Genomic DNA, 14,734 nt, shown 5'->3' with positions numbered 1-14,734 from the left:
TGGGTCTTTATGGGTTAAATGGTTGAAAATGAACAGATTACAGGTAATATGTCACTGAAGTAATGTGACTTTTTTATTACTTTTTTAACTGACAAACTTGGAAAAAAAGACCTCTTTTCTGATTTCATGTACTAAGATATGTTCTTGTTGGCCTTGATATGATGGATTCCAAAAAGGTTTGCCAAAAACAATATAATGAGATGTAACCCATTTAATCACCACTAAGATTAGTGACTGTAATTTAGTTTAGTTTGTTCCTCTCAATAATTATAATATCTTACATCACATTAAAGATTAGATTAGATAGATACTTTATTTATCCCAGCGGGAAATTCACACTTCACTGTATACAAATGCATTTACAATTACATTTTCTAAATACACTATTTATACTGTTGCACATAAAATTGGAATTATGTTACTTTCAGGCACATTCTTCCTTTTATTCCTATTTATAGACATCAGTAATCAGTAATGATTATGTACTGAGTCCCAGTTACACTTTATCTATCAACAATAAATCACATTGTCCTATGAGAAGAGATAAAACATATTTTATTTGGTATCAGATGGGACCATATTCTGATAAAAGAGAGAAGATGGAGGAGCATGAGGGGTGACTCTAGCTCACTGACTGGGTAAAATGCTGAACTTCATTAGACATTTACAGTATGTAACAGTCATTTGATGGTCTTAGTGTCACTTTTTTTTAAAAATGTTATATAATTTTATTGGTTTATTTAATAGGGCCTGTGCATATTTATGAACTTTGTTGTATAAAAAATACACAGATGTAAATATGCCAGAATTAGTAAAAATGAAGGTGACAGAACAAGACATAAAACAGCCAACACTGATACAGCACTCATTCAACAACCAAAACACACACATAATGACATAGAAATCATCAAAACAAACAAACAAATAAACAAAAAACAAATAGACATAGGATGATCACAGGGGCATTAGCCTATTCATTCACCGCTATACTTACATCAGTTTAACAGAGAAAGTGTACGGGTGATCAAATGTAATGAAATGAAATGAAACTTATTATAATCACATCTGCAGCTTAAGTGTCTGGAGAAGAAAAACTGTTCTGTTTCCAAATACAAGCTTCAGAAGTTAGACTTGTGAGCAAACTGATATCAGGGTAGATTAACACTACACTAGTATTCCACTATAATTCTGTATTTGACTTGTGACATGTAAACAGTATATTCCAGTTGGACATTCTGAATTAGGCCTTTGTCCAAGTAGAGCATTTTTCAATTCATACACGTGGGATATTCCAGTTTTATAAGGACTCTTTCGGCATGCATATGGTGGATTTGGAAAATGAATCAAATTTGCATGTTTTACTGCAGGTTTCCACAGAGAGCTACTGTTATTGTCACCTGATGTAAAGACAACGACCCTAAAGATGGATGAATGCAAGTAAAAGGAAACAAAAAACATCAGCTGTTGAACACTGTGACAGCAGGTTTACAGACACGAACAAATATCAAAAAGACAAACTTTTTCCAGAAGGTGTGTGAAGGAACAAACGAGGGAGGTTGAGTTCACATAGTGGAACATCTGTCACCAGTGGAAAACAACATTATTTTTAATGTGGTGTGCATTTATTTTCATTGGCCGTGTAAACAGTTTATTCAAATTACTGTCTTTTTCAGAGTTAGGGGGAAAACTGCACATGTGGGGGCATGTGCATGTTGTCATTGTCTTCAGTGAAGGTCTTTGCAAGTCTATTTGCAGCAGATTGGCGCCTAGTGGTCATTAGTGGTATTACATTTGAAGATACATCTCACATTAGCTTCACTTTGCTCTTTGTATGTGACTGTTTATTCCATAACTCTGGACAGCATAAGGACATGTTCTCCCTAGTAAGGCTGTTTTATATGTGTTCATGGCAAAACTACAACACAAACAGATAGCTATCGAGTTTAGTTAGTTTAGTTTACTACTCAATGTGTCACTGGATCATAACTTTAAGTCCCTTAAATCTGTTACATGATGTAAATGTTTACAAATGCACCATAAATATATTATTATCTTTAAAATGTTGTATACTAATAAAAAAAAAAGGTCACCGCAAAGTGTTGCATTTATTCGGGACTATCTTACTAAATACCTGGAACTCATGAAATAAGAGATTAGTGTCTGTCAGTTTGTCCTTTATTACATTTTATGACATTATTATGTTTAAATGATATAAAACAATAATTATGGTTGATGATCATAACAGCATACTGACCTACATATTTTGCATGTGTATTTGCAAACCCACAACCAGAGACAGAAACCAACTACAAAACCACAGTGATAAAAAAAAAAAAACCTCCAACGTTCACATCAGCTCTCATAAACCAAGAACATTAACAGTCTTCTTTTTAGAAATCACAATAAACATAAATCTTCTATCAGAGACTTAAAACCAGTTTGTGCACAAGCAACTCACATCATTTACTGTTTTCTAAAGATATAGTAAGACAGAAAGACATATGATGTATTTATTTTGTTGCAGTTTTAGCTATTTCGCAGTTTTGTAATTTTGCAACTGTTTTCTTTTTATTTTATTTTTAAATTCAATTCAACTTGACAGTGATGTGAGAGAAAGAAAAAGCAAATACAAATCTGAGTTTCATTGCCTAAATTATTTTTAAATTGGTCACTATACACAAATAAAACTACCATCCTTTTCTCTTTTTTCCACAATATTTTTTAGACATTGTGCAGTGTTTGTTTTTCTAGTTGTTTTCCTAATTGTCACTACATTCCCTTTACTTTTCTTTTTTTTAAATTATTTCTTTTTTATTGAGGATAAGTGCAAATCCCAGACACACAGTGCAATAGCAAAAACCAAAGCACAGCTGGGGTGGAATGACCCAAACTCTGCAGATATCACAATAACGAACCAACAAATAACCCTGAAAGCCAACAATAACTCAGTCCTGACTTTGAGCTGAAACATGGCCTTTACCTCGACGTTTCTGCACATCAGAACTGAACACAACGACACTTTAAAAGGCATAGCAGCGCACCACAGACCATTATGTATTTTAAAAGGAGAGGCATGGTGAGCGGCCAGGTTATGCTCCTCTATTCTTCTTATTCTTCCCTCAGCAGAGCGGTTGGTGTCAATAGGAGATGGCCGGACAATGGAGGTGATCTCTCTGATCTCAGTGGTTCTATTGTTGCTCGTCATATTATTAATGTTCATCTCTGAGAAAAGCCACGGCCTCTGCCTCTCTGCTTCTGCACCGCCATGTCATTTTCTCTCTGTTGGACTTTTCTTCTTCTCTCTGTCATAGTTTATCTCCAGCTTTGCCCATCTCCACAGTGTATTCTCGCTGTCAAACACATGCACAGAAAATCTCAGGAAAAGAAATCAATCACCCCAAAAATTCATTATATAGGTTTTGTTAAAAAATTACAAGTCCAACAAAAAAAAAAAAAAAAAACTCTGAATTGTTGCTGTAGCAGGGATTTATGATGTAAAATATGAATCTAAACTGATATGATCTTAAATGTCCCTAATCGTGCTGCTAGGATGGTTTCATTGCATTCACAGATTCCAACTCATTCAACATCTTTATGTGACAGTCAGAGCACTTTGAAGGTACGCTGCCCACTCTCCTTTGAAAACACTCAAACCAGAGAAGCCCCGGTGTCTGCAGTTCATTTATCAGCAGTGCCGTGGGCTGCCCAAGCCTTGCTGTGCTGTGTTTGGGGTCAGGTATCCTTCACTGTGGGTTCGGAGTAATTATTAACCTACTGGGATTGTGCTACAGTCCACTGGTGATCGGAGACTGCTGAGTGTCAATCAGCAAAGGTCACGACATGGCAACTCAGTGATAAAGAAGAAACTACACAGTAAAAGAGAAAAAGACTAACACACCATTGGATATTGATAAATTCAAATTAAACATTAGTATTTAGACCAAAGTCATAACAGTATTATTTGACTGTGTTTATTTTAACTACATTAAACTGTTTTGTTTTTTTTTTTCCTTTGTGAGGAGCAGCAAAAGGTATTCAAGTATAAAACCTTTTCTTTTTCTGTTCTTTTCTAATGTCTTCACTTTCTCCACATTTTTCATTCTTGTATTATATTTGTCTTTTGTTGCCTCATTCAGTGTCAGCATCAATTGTCATGTTTCTGTTTATTTGTGAAACATTATCTTTAGAAGGCTATGATTAGTGTAAAATACAACAGCGAATGTTCACTTTCAGAAAAACTAGAATACATTTGAAATAAATTGCTACATAGTTTAGGAAAAATCTACAAAGCCTTAAATGTCTGATAACAGTAACAGGTCAAAATTATTGGTCAGTAAAAAAAAAAAAAAAAAAGAAATCTAGAATTAAAGGCATCTTACAGTTTTTTCTGATTCTTAGGCACTGTCTTATAACAACATATAACAAACATTGTGTGTGTGGGTATGTGTGCATGTGCAAGTTTAAGTGTGTCCATATATGATTGTTTATTTGCACTTGCGCTCTCTTTTTATGATTTTTTTTTACTGTAGCTATATTATATACCTGTTGTGAAGCACACTGAGTCTGCCTTGTGCATGAAATGCACTTTATAAATAAAGTTGAATTGAATTTCTTGAACAGCTGGTCAAATTCTTGTAAATATTGAAGTTTTGTTTCAATTCAATATCGCAAACTACCTTTTGAATTATCACATGAAGCATCAACTTTCCACTGATATTATGACTGGAAAATATTTGTGGGTTTTGCTTTTTCTGTGCGCAGGCAGTTTGTGGTAATGATTCATTATATATGTACACATACAGGTATCAAAATGTATAAAAGTGTGAATTCCAAATTTAACTCACTGTCTGTAAAAACAAGTATATCACAGTAGAAGTAAAATAAAAAAAATAAAAAAAATAAAAATGTTTAGGTCTATGTAAAGAGCAAGTATGTGAGTGTAAAAGAGAGAGAACATACATTCAGATTGACAAACCTGGTAAAATGTGAGATGCTACAGTTAATGATTTCAGACATACTGCTTCAAGAATCACTGTTAGTGTGTGAATATTAAGAAGAAAAAAAAAACATTTTGGTTCAATGATATTTGTGTCCTTCATGTACACAGATTTACACACAGGTTTACTTCATGAAAACACTTTGTGGATCTTAACATTATGTTCTTGTGAACAATAATGACTGAAAGTGGTCAAATTGAATAGTGTTTACTTGATATTCTTGTACACCATTATAAGTATTCTAATACCACATATCACATAAGACAATGTATTGAATGAATTATATCTGAATTAGGAATTAAAAAAGGACTTTGCTTCATGAGATCTTTGAAATTCGATTAAACTGCAACATTCTATAGAAGTTTACTGCTCCATAAAAATTTAATATTCAACCTACTTGATGTTTTATAATTCTACAACAAATGTGGTGCTTTATTTTACTTATAATTTGTGTGTTTGTTTTTTGTTTTTGTTTTTTAACATGTAATGCACTTGGACACCATTACAATATACTTTTTATTATTACCGTTGGATATTGATATAGTGTCATGTTTTGTTTTGAGTACTTTTAGACGGACAAAAATCTATTTAATCTGTAAAGCACTGCTAAAAAAAAAAAGATCAAAACTTTTCACCCATGTCACCCAGTCCAATACCATTATAATACTGTATATCTGGAAAGCAAGACGTTAATTATGTGAAATGTTTTTATACAGCTCATTTCCTGTTAAACCACGGTAACATACAGATGATCACATCAATGGTAAGGGTTCTTCTCATTCTCAGCTGGACCCCCTGTGTGTGATATAACCTGGGAAAAAGTGTCTTTTCCATCATGGGAAGGGCAGAGTGTGGACGTTCTCTACATAAAACCCACCACCTCAAACTTAAACTAATTTATACTGCTGCTGTGGCATTGTGGCCTACAGAGCCTTTGTGAAGCAGCGCACAACACATCTTCTAAAGATGTTTGGGTTTTGTAAGGAATAAATTGTGAGGTTTGTCTGCAGTCCGGCTCTATATCATATTCAGCTTGCTTGTCGGTGCCACGGAGGTGGTGAATGGGCCGCCAGAGGCCCAGCCACTGGCGGGTGGTCTGACACAGAAAGGTTAAATATGGTTCAGCCACGGATGATCTCAAAGGGCCTGGCTGTTAAAAAAATAAGTTATATGGGCTGTATGTCTTCACGCAGTCAGGAAATTGACAATACTGGCGCAGTTAGGCACAAGGCTGTCCCAGGGCTGAACTTCATGGTTAACCGTCCAACTGAAAAAAAGAGTCACAACATCACTTGTTTCCGGTGGATTTATTGACGGGTCATCAAGCCCAGGCTAGACAGAAGGTGTAAAATCAACACAATGACCATGCATATATAATGGCAATTTTCATCCAGTTTCTTTGTGGTGAGATGAACTTGAACTCCTCAGAGGCAAAAAAGTGTTAAGTAAAGAAAAATAAATAATGCATAGAAGAAATTCATTTACTGGAATGTACTAAGTCCACATCTGTTAATGAAAGAGACAAATTGTCAAATATGTTAATAAAAATATACAGTAATGTACAAAAGTCTCAGTCTATCTTTGAATTTTTTGATTTTGCAGGCTTGAAAGGAGCAAACATATTTATTACTCATTTTATTTTCTCCAGAAACAACAAGAAAATACACAAAATATGTGAACAGCCTTAAAAAACTGAACTAAATGGGTTCTAAAGGGGAAAGTCACTATTTAGTGTGACCCCTGACCCCATGACAAGAAACAGCACAAACAGCTAGAAACATTTAACATGTGTTGAATGAATAAAACAGCAGAAAATTAATGCAATAAATCTCAAATTGTCTGAATAAAAGGGTTAAAGATGTGTTAAGTGCAAAGGGAGGTCACACTAAATACAACCTTTTTAGTTTATAAAAGCTGTTTTTCTCTTAAATGTTGGTCTAAGACTTTTGCACCGTCATGTATGTTAATCTACATTTTATTTGTAATGTGAACTCCCCTCACAATGATTAAGTAAACTCCAGAAAAAAGGATGCAAAAAACAGGAAGTCATAAATGTGTCGACTAAACAAAGTGTAGTTTTACACACTTACTTACTTATTCACACCACACACTGTAAAGTACACTAAACTATTGTAAAGACTCACTGATTAACCGAAATGTTCAGTTTGTCACGGATACAAGCAGTTTTGCTTCAGTTCATCAGATCAGCAGTTTAACAGTCTGACCAGGGGAGGGTGGAAGTGACATTAAGATAAGATACTGATGGGAGACTGAGGAAGAGGTGAGAAGGTGAGGAACCAGAGACAGTAGAGAAATTGAGAGAGTGTCTGGTGAACACTAAAGTAAACAAAGGTCCATACAAGGGGAGAAGAAATTAATACAAACAAATGGGAAGAAACTGTACAACTAGTGCAAACTGACATCTCACCATTAGCTTTATCACATATATTCTTACTTTTATGTTTGCAATGTAGTACTAGCATAGGACAGATTAAAGGTACAATATGTCAGATTCAGAAAACTCTTTTTATTAAAGCTGCAAAAACCAAAATCAGACACAGGACACATTTCCTTCTGCAGCTCTCTCCTCTCTGTCCAAAGACACATGATCCGATGCCATTTTACAATGACATGAAAAAATAAAGACATTTTTCAAAAACGTATTCAAGCCACAGAATAGAGTGACAGAGTCACATCTGTCTCTGTACAGTGATGGTAATGACAGCTGTCAGTCACATTTTAAACTCTGCTACCAGTCAAGGTAGATTTTCCACAACCAGGAGATCTCTATGCACATTGGGCAGGGTCTATAAATGACATGAAGGTGCAACTATTTCCCATCAGATCGGACGTAATGTGAGTTTGACAGTCTGGTTGCTTGTCAGCGCTGCTCCACATACTGTCCTTCACTTTACATCATTTGTGTATTTCATATAAAACACTGTACATAGAAGTCAACAGGTCTGAATCCATTGTAGTTGTCAAATGGCATCAGATAAATATTTCCTTGATGGTTTTATTTGTGCTGCTCAGGAAAACTCAGGAAAATCAACTTGTTTTTTTGCAGTCTAATATTCACATACTCACATAATACTTGTGACATAAATGTTTCAAAAAATATGATGACATGTGAATTAATTGCATGAAAAAAAAAAAACCTCCCCCGGTGTATAAAGACCTTGAGAGTTCAGAACAGGGGTTCAAATTCTTGTTTCCTGTCAAACAACTTCAGTTACAATAATGCTGAAAGGAATATTTGCCCAATGACACAAGAGCTACTGCACACTTCAGCTTCAATGACCAGGTTAGGGTTGACTGCAATGAGCATCCTATTGACCCTGTTCACATGCATGCTACTGCGCTTCATGGAGATTGTGTTGAGTTTGTGTTGTGCTTTGTCAAATCCATTTCTGTGCCAACATGGATAATGCTGCACACTATTATAGCTGAAGAGAAGCTGAAATCAGTCTGGAGGCTAATTGAGAAAATGGAACTTTACCATTAAAGTAGCAAAAGTAAGGTGTTATGTTGTATAAATGTGAGATGGGGGTGGGATTTATAAGTTCTTTTCTTCCCACTCCTTTTTTGAGCAATACCTATTGAATTTATTTTGTTATTAGTAGTGTACATGGCAATTGCTACACTGTCTTGATCACTTTTATTTATTAATGCATTTGCTCTGATATTAGTTTCTTGTACATATAAAAATGCTTTTTTTCTTCTGTTTGAAACAAATGAATGAATGAATTTAAAAGGTACATTATTATCTTTTCACACATTAAAAAAAAAAAAAAAATGCATGTAATTTTTCCAGATAGCGACTATAAAGAGGAATCTGCCACAAGATAAATATGCCAGAGTATTTACTTTTTTATATTGATTTTATGTTGCTTTTACAACCAGACACTGTGTCATAATAAAGATAAGAGGAGGGGAAAAGTCACACCTTCACCAACACAGCTCCCCTGCCCTCACATTACAAGATTAAATGAGTTTTGAGCTGTTTCTGTTTTATGCAGCATGAAAGAACATGTGCAAATAGGTGTAAGTTAGTCATATGATTCCCATAGCCTGACATGGACAAGGGTGTAAAGTTGTGGTGTGTGTGTGTGCGTGTGTGTGTGTGTGTGTGTGTGTGTGTGTGCGTGCGTGTGTGTGTGTATGTGTGTGTGCGCATGGTGGGAGGGGTCCGAGAAGCAGTGAACAGTATGGGAAGGAGCTTCAAAGCCTGGGGAAGAGGTCCCTGGCCCCCCACTGCAGCCTTGTTCACATGAGAATCAATCTGGTGCCAGTGTTTGATGTGAACCGCAGATAAAAGAAACGACACAAAGACTGACAGCGGGGAGATATGGAAAGATGGGGCACAAACAGACAGGGAGATTAATGGGACAGGCAGATAAAAAATGTAGAGGTATGAAGAGGTGCCAGAGGGAGAGACTCACACTATCTGAACGAGACGGGACGACCTGGAGTACACAAATATCAGGGAGTTCAGTAAATAAAACGATATAATGGTTTACTTTTATGCGATTTTAGTGGGTGAAAAGATGGAAAGTCATAAAATCATATGACAGTTACGCTTATATGCTTTGAAAAGACACAAAGCAACACAATTAATGTCATATAACTGCAACATGTTTCAGTTCAGTTTATTAAAAAAATGAACATAATAAAACCATTACAATTACTCCCTGATGCTGTGGATTATATATGTTGTCATGCAATAGCAAATGATCTGAACCAGCTGATTGACAGAAACATGTTAAGTAGGAGGACATTAGAAAGACAGACACAATCCATCAGTCAGTCAGATGTTGAATGGCAGAGGAAGGTTCAAAGCCAGAGTGTTGGACACCAGTGCAGCGTCTCCTTGAACAGCCTCCCTTTGACGCCAGGAACTCACATTAGCATCACAATGCAAACTGCATTATCATCATTGCCATCACCATTATGATGAAAAATGAAAATCATATTGAGGTTAGAGCAAAGCCTTCAGCCAGACAGCTTTGGAGAAAGGATTCACCTCTGTGGGTTATGGAGGTTACATCCTCAACAGATGGATTATTTTCAGATGGACAGATTATTACACTCCAAAGTTTATCGACGTAAAAACTTGTGACTTTTATTGTGCGAGTAGCAGTCGTTTGCATGAAAGCATGAATCAGATGAAGTGCTTTTAGATCTGATGCTCACAGAGTCGAGAACTCCTCCCTTTGCATTGTCCATCAGCCGGTCGTCATGCTCCTCATGAAACGGTGTAGGAATGTTGTTTTATTTGTACTAAGTAACAGAAAAGTCAGAGCTCTGTTATCAAGAGCTGCATAAGGACAATGAGAGGCGGAGAAAGCAGCTTTTGGGTCTTTTCTTGTTTTTATCGGAGTCAAAACAGGCCTGGACATTGTTGTTCTTTCTGCTAATTAAGCTGTTAGAGAGAGGGGCTGGTCTGACAGGGCCCTGCTTGGCGGGGAGGCGAAGAGTCAATGGGCCGAAGCTGAACAGGAGACATTTATGGGCTGCCTTAAGCCATTGTTTCCCCCACCGTGGATCTTTTCAGGCCGGCCGCCTCTGTCTCGGTGACCTGTACAATGAGAAGAATGCCACTCTGAGAACCCAGGACAGGCCACAAAGAGCTGCCCCGCAGAAGGATTTCACGGCACTGGGCCGAATCCGGACGCTGCCAAGATTCCACAGATAGTTCTCACTTTTTCTGGTGGAAATCAACAAACACACTGAGACACTCTGCGTCTCAGAGCGAGCAAGTCTCAGTGATTCAGAAATATTTCGCATAGTGACGCTTTGTTTTTTTCTTTTTTTTTTTGCATTCAAATTTTTATTTTCATTTTCATTTAACAACTTAAATCAAACAGTTATTTCATATTATACAATATTACTGGAATGAATTCTCAGAGCAAGAATACCAACAGTGAGCCCAAGACATAAGAACATGTTATGGGATACCAAAGAACACAGTGATAGTATGAAGATAAAAAGGGAAAGTAAGGTTTAGTGATGCAAGTTTGTTGATAAAATGCAAGAGCCAATATAGATACCAATGTTTATTGATGAATAAGTGTAAAAAAACACAAAGGATCGTGAAGACACTTTAACATGAAGATTCATAAACACAAAATCTGATAACATTTACAGTTTTATAGAATGACAATCAATTCTCTTTGTTGTAAACACCAATATATGGTTTAGTCTGGATAAAACCTGTTGTCTCTGCTGGAAACCTGTACTTAAATAAAAAACACATGAAGCCATATCCACAAAGCAAACTTCATTTAAATTAATTACTATTGCATTGTCACATTAATGTCATGTCATTGGATTGCTGTAATTTTTGGGTGAGCTGGTTGAATTCATGTTTTCACACCGAAATATGGTTTAAAACTGTCCATATTGTTTCTAAAGTGAAGTAACAAGGTGGATTACCTGCAGTAGGTGGATGACAACACATAGGTTTTAGTGACTCCTTTAACTAGCCTGAGTCACAGGAAGTGATCTGTTGGAATAAAGCTGCCACTGGGAAACTAGTTGGAACTCTCCCCTTCTTCCATTCTGCTATCAGTGTGTTACCTTCTTCAAAGTCCACACAGCTGTATGTGAAACAACAGTGTCCGAACTAGTAACAACATGGATGGAAAATGGATAGTTTGGGTGAGGATTTGGATCATAGTTTGTTGTTTTTTCACCCCCAAAACAATAGTCTGCAAAAGTACTGTTGCTCCATCTTTTACCTAACATCACCTGAGACAATGTGATTTAGAAAGAAAAAATAAGACCACACAGAGTTTTTTCTTGCCTCCTAAATGATAAGGGCTTCAGCCTGACTAGCACTGGCCCTGGACTAAAAAGTATGGAGATGGCCATACAAGACTAGCCTTTAGAGTTATGAGTTAGCTTAAGTGCTAAAATGTTTTGTGAATTAATATTAGGCCAGAAACTTAGGAGTCCTAAACTAAAGACAGACAGACATATGCTTTAATTTTAGATCTGTTTTCTGTCTTGGCCAATGAAGAGTTACAATTAGCCTTATTTTTCTGAATATCATTTCAGATGGCAATGTCTTACAGCGAGAAACTTCCCTGTGGACAAACTAATTAGTTTTAAAAGTTTATTTTCCATCAAAGTGTTTATCTTCAAGATTAAAACAAGTATAAATTTCCAATTAATATGCTGAAAACAACATTGGATTGTGGCTTAACCCAACTTTCCTGAATGGTTTCTCTAAGTTTGTACAGCAGCAGTTGTTGGTGCCACCTGTTCCTGTTACAGAAGCTGCTGCCCAACCTCGCACATTAAACAGGTGAGATTAAGGCAAGTCTGGGCAGCTTGTAGAACATCCCCTAGTACAGGCTACAAACACCCCTTCTGTGAGTGTGTGCATGCTCTGGTCTATTTGATGGCCATCCAAGCATCCCTGTGTGTTTATTTGGACTGTGGGTTCGACACTGAGGCAGATCCTTCCTCTCTTGCCGACTCACAAAGCTCTGTCATTGGCCTAACGATGAATTTATGATCTGCTTATTTGTCACAGAAACTTTCTTTTTTCAAATTGTGGTTTTCTAGTGACTTAAAACAAACCATTTCGGCATCAACACCACCTGCTTGTGTCTTATCACTGTGCCAGTTTCTGCTTCTTTAGCAACTGCCATGTGTTGTCATAATGTAACTCCATTTACCACAAAGTGTTGAACAGCACTTTCAGACGAGCCAGCGCCTCGCACAACAAAGCGGCCCAATTATAGAGCCATTTATGTGTTTGTCAGGGGCTTCAAATGGGCACTGGTTTCTCAGGGTAGCCATATTGGCGAGGTCAGGCACAGCATCTGAAAAGGCAGCTTTATTACAGAACAACCCATCCCTCCCTTAGATGAACACCCAAGAAAAAAAAATGACAAAAAGGAAGGAATAAAAAATGACAACTTTGTTCTTTATAACAGTTTGGCTGAGCCTGCCTGTCTGGCTGCTCTGCGGAGCGCAGCAGCATGTGTTTCAGGGATTGTTCTGGAAGGGGGAGTGCAGAAACAGCAGGGAGCAGAAGACAAACAGGCAATTCGTGACTCATTAAACACGGCGACGGTGGCCAGCACAGTGGAGGGGTGTGAGGACCCATGTTCCAACCAGGCGATAAACCCCCCCTGTACCAGCTGGAGCAGGCATCTGTCAGCCGCACGCCGCACCACGCCACGCCACCGATTATCAGCAACAAGCCATATCTGAGCGGCCGGCCACCGCCATTTTCAAACACCTTCCCCTTACATAACAGCTCTGATTGGCTAACATGGGACCTTTAGGTCCATTGGCGAGATTAATGTTGGAAGGTTGTGGCAGACTGAGCTGTGAAGGGAGACAGTACAAGTTTTATCTTACTTCCTCTGCTACGTTGGAGGTCAAAGCATGTCATTTTGTCATTTTATTAAGTGGAGCAGAAGGCCATCTGTACCCAAGGTCCGGTGCAGGGCAGGGGTTAAAACCCTGGTCATCTTAACAACAAACCTGTGGCGTGAACAGTGGACAGCAGGTAACTTAAAATACTCCCACCAGACATGGTATAAAGATGTTTTAGTTAACAATACCTATTTGAACACTTAGTTCATTTATGTCTGATATGGTTTTGGAAACATTGACTCTGGGCTCTACAGTGGGCCTACATGATAATCAAATTAATTCAATTCATTCAAGTTCTTGTTTCTTAGTCACACACTGTATATAAATAGTCGACAAAACTTCTATCCTGTGTGTGCTGTGCCATTTTGTGGCTTCAAGATGCACAAAGTGGCCATTACTAGGATGGTTTGGAAGCAAGTGTCTATATTTGGATTAAGTGGGTGGAGTTGGAGAATAGCGAGGGGTGAAATCAAAACTCACTGGCAACACAGGTCAAATCAACTGATGGTGTAACATTAAAATATTCAGTAAACATTAACACATACAGAAGTGTTTGAGCTAATTAGCAGGCTATCTGAGAGACCATATAATTTAATATTGATTAATGCTAACATCAGCTAATGCAGCTAAAGTTACACTAAGATATTGTAATGAAGTACCAGTAAACTTCATGACAGAATCCTCAGTCTCAGACACAGACGTCACTCAGTTCATTCTACGAGGGATGAAAAGTCATGAACAATAGAGACCAAAACAGTTTTTGTACCAGGCTGTGAACATGTTTACTTCTGCTATAACTTTGTCTATTTGAACATGTGGGTGTATGGGGACTGATTCATTTGTGGTGCCATCCCAGTGGACATTGAAGTCAGTGCAGTTTTTGACATTTCTGCTTTGGACTAGGTTGTTTTGATCACAAAAGCAGAATTAACACATCATCTATAGTCACTCAAATGTCAGTCAGCCATTCTCTACAAGGTTCATTCTCATTAACAGACTACCACAGAGACTTTGTTTTGAACAGAATATCACTTTATGCTGCTGTTAACTGAGAAATTTCTCCATGGTGAGATTAAAAAAAGTCTTATCTTATCTTATTAAAATTGCAGCGTTCATTTTAACCTTAGACAAAAAACCCCACCTTTCCACGTATTGTAAACCAAGTGAAGAAGAAAAGTTCAAATCAACTATAGCTGTGGGCTATAGAAAGTCTACTCATATTTGTTGTTAAAATTTGGCTCCTTGTCCCTGACTTTGAACCAAAACCACATTTATGCACCGTACATTGCAAGCTACTATTGTATAAATGTTACAACTGTTGAAATGGAAATCCCAGTACTTTA

This window comes from Sphaeramia orbicularis, chromosome 15 (assembly GCF_902148855.1).
Source record: "Sphaeramia orbicularis chromosome 15, fSphaOr1.1, whole genome shotgun sequence".
In the NCBI taxonomy this organism is placed as follows: domain Eukaryota; kingdom Metazoa; phylum Chordata; class Actinopteri; order Kurtiformes; family Apogonidae; genus Sphaeramia; species Sphaeramia orbicularis.
This window is presented reverse-complemented; position numbering follows the sequence as displayed.